At 38.8% G+C, this 3,109-nt stretch overlaps 1 non-coding gene across 1 annotated transcript; it reads left to right on the top strand.

Moving 5' to 3' along the window:
* Positions 1–2,273: 2,273 nt before the first annotated feature.
* LOC111759057 (small nucleolar RNA U13) lies at positions 2,274–2,376 on the top strand. The gene has a single exon (XR_002793151.1). It is a non-coding gene; the product is annotated as a small nucleolar RNA U13 (small nucleolar RNA).
* Positions 2,377–3,109: the final 733 nt, after the last annotated feature.

Below are 3,109 nucleotides of genomic sequence, written 5' to 3'. Positions count from 1 at the left end.
ATCTGGTTCTTGCCTCAGTGCTCGAGCAAGTACTTCCAAGACAATGTTAAATAGGAGCGGAGACATTGGGCATCCTTGTCTTGTTCCTGATTTTAGAGGGAAGGATTTCAGGATTTCGCCATTGTAAACAATGTTGGCTTTAGGTTTTTCATATATACTCTTTATCATGTTCAAAAAGTTTCCTTGTATTCCGATCTTTTGGAGTGTTTTTATCAGGAAGGGGTGCTGTATTTTGTCAAATGCCTTTTCTGCATCTATAGATATAATCATGTGGTTTTTTTCTCTCAATCTGTTTATATGGTGTATTACATTGATTGATTTTCTTATGTTGAACCATCCTTGCATACCTGGAATAAATCCCACTTGGTCATGGTGTATAATTCGTTTAATGTGTTGTTGAATACGATTAGCAAGTATTTTGTTAAGTATTTTTGCGTCTAGGTTCATTAGAGAAATTGGTCTGTAATTTTCCTTTCTTGTGGTGTCTTTGTTTGGCTTTGGTACTAGGGTAATGTTGGCATCATAGAAGGAATTAGGCAGTGTTCCTTCTGTTTCGATTTTTTGGAATAGTTTCAACAGGATTGGTGTTAGTTCTTTCCAGAATGTTTTGTAGAATTCACCTGTGAAGCCGTCTGGCCCTGGGCTCTTCTTAGTTGGGAGATTTTTAATGACTGATTCTATCTCTTTGCTTGTGATTGGTTTGTTAAGATCATCAATTTCTTCTTTCGTCAGTATGGGCTGCTTATGTATTTCTAGGAATTTGTCCATTTCCTCTAAATTGTCATTTTTGTTGGAATATAGTTTTTCAAAGTATCCTCTTATGATAGTCTTTATTTCTGTGGGGTCAGTGGTGATATCACCTTTCTCATTTCTTATTTTGTGTATTTGCATCTTTTCTCTTTTTTTCTTTGTTAGTCTCGCTAAAGGTTTGTCAATTTTGTTGATCTTCTCAAAAAACCAGCTCTTGGTCTTGTTTATTTTTTCAAGTGCTTTCTTATTTTCTATTTCATTTAGTTCTGCTCTTATCTTTGTTATTTCCTTCCTTCTTCTTCCTGTTGGGTTACTTTGTTGTTGTTTTTCTAATTCCTTCAAATGTGCAGTTAATTCTTCAATTTCTGCTCTTTCTTCTTTTTTGATATATGAATTTATGGCTATAAATTTCCCTCTCAGTACCGCTTTTGCTGCATCCCATAAATTTTGGTATGTTGTGTTATCATTATCATTTGTTTCAAGGTAGTCATTGATTTCTTTTGAGATTTCCTCTTTGACCCACTGTTTTTCTAAGAGTGTGCTGTTTAATTTCCAAATTGTCGTGTGAAGTCTGGGTCTCTGTCCCTTGCAAATTTCCAGCTTGACTCCACTGTGGTCAGGATATTGTTTTGTATGATTTCGATCTTTCTGAATTCATTAAGCCTTTCTTTGTGGCCTAGCATATGGTCAATCTTGGAGAATGTTCCATGTGCGCTTGAGAAAAATGTATATCCTGCTGTGTTTGGGTGTAATGATCTATATATGTCTATTAGATCCAGCTCTTCTAATATACTGTTCAAATGTTTTGTTTCTTTAGTGATTCTCTTTTGAGATGTTCTGTCCAGAGTTGATAGTGGTGTATTAAAATCCCCCACTATAATTGTAGATGCATCTATTCTTTCACTTAGTTTTTCCAGCGTTTGCCTCACATATTTAGAGGCGCCCTTGTTAGGAGCATAAATATTTATGATTGTTCGATCTTCTTGACAAATTGTCCCTTTCACTAAAATATAGTATCCTTCTTTGTCTCTCACAATTGTTTTGCATTTAAAGTCTATTTTGTCTGATATTAATATAGCTACTCCTGCCTTTTTTTGGTTGTTGTTTGCTTGTATGATTGTTTTCCAGCCATTCACTTTCAACCTAATATAAAATGGGTTGGCCATTAACAATGGAAATTTATTAGTTCACACGCTTGCAGTTTTGAGACTGAGAAAAATGTCAAAGTCAAGGCATCATCAAGAGATGTTTTCTCTGGGAAACCAGTTGCCTGCAGTTCTGGACACTGTCATGTGACAAGGAACATGTCAGCATCTGCTGGTCTCTTTCTTCTTTTCCAGCCTTAATTCTTTCACATTTCTTGATTCTGTGGTTTTCTTTCCTTAACTCCATATTCATCCTGTTTATAAAGGAATTCTTCCAATTTGATTTCTTGTTAGCTTCTTTCAAAGTAAGGTGTTAAAGCTGTGACTGATACTTTTCTCATAGTGAACCCTCTCAGGACATTGTGTGGCCTAAAGAAGATCCTTTTGTGGTTCATGAGATGATGAATGGATCTTCACACATTTATGTGAGATGTGCCTCTCTCAAATCTTGTTATGATGTTGGCACATTATGTGCCTGACCTTCTTCTGCAGAAAAGTTCCTGGAGTGCCAGACCCTATCCGAGGGCAGTCGGGAAAGCAGGGAAGTGGTGCACGGTCCCCGTGCTCAGCTCGGCAGCTCCACCCCTCCAGCAGGTCAAGCAGTTGCAGCTGGACCCCCACAGGCTGGAGGGGCACACGAAGCTGGACCCGTTCAGCCGGCCCCTCCCCCTCCTACATTTTTGAATAAAGTTGATTTCTTATGCAACTGAATTTGTGGATTAAGACTCTAGCAAGTGACTCTAGCATTCCTTGTCAGTCACTTATGTTATTATATTAATAGAAGCAAAATGCAATGGAGGTAGAAAGGACAAGAAGCAAATTACTGCTACACCGGCCAAGTTGGTTGAACCCAGCAAACATAATGCTGAACGAAAGAAACAAGACTCATGAGAATATTTACTGGATGATTCCATTTATATGAAATCCAAACCAGGTACTACTAATCTATATTGCTAGAAATCAGAGTCAAATGAGGAAACAAAGAGAACGTAGGCAATGGGGGGACACCTGAGGTGGGGCATTCCCCCCACCCGACTGAGGTCTGGGGAAGACAATGATGGAACCCCCTAATGAAGCAGAGGGAAGACTGTGCTCCCCGTTCCCGAGACATTCTGGGGAGTCAGGACACGAGACTTTCTTGCACACGTCAAGTGAGCGATCAGAAGAAATGTCTGTGTAAACGAGCTTCATACGGTGCCACCAAGGCTTCCCCA

This window comes from Dasypus novemcinctus, chromosome 31 (assembly GCF_030445035.2).
Source record: "Dasypus novemcinctus isolate mDasNov1 chromosome 31, mDasNov1.1.hap2, whole genome shotgun sequence".
In the NCBI taxonomy this organism is placed as follows: Eukaryota; Metazoa; Chordata; class Mammalia; order Cingulata; family Dasypodidae; genus Dasypus; species Dasypus novemcinctus.
This window is presented reverse-complemented; position numbering and strand designations above follow the sequence as displayed.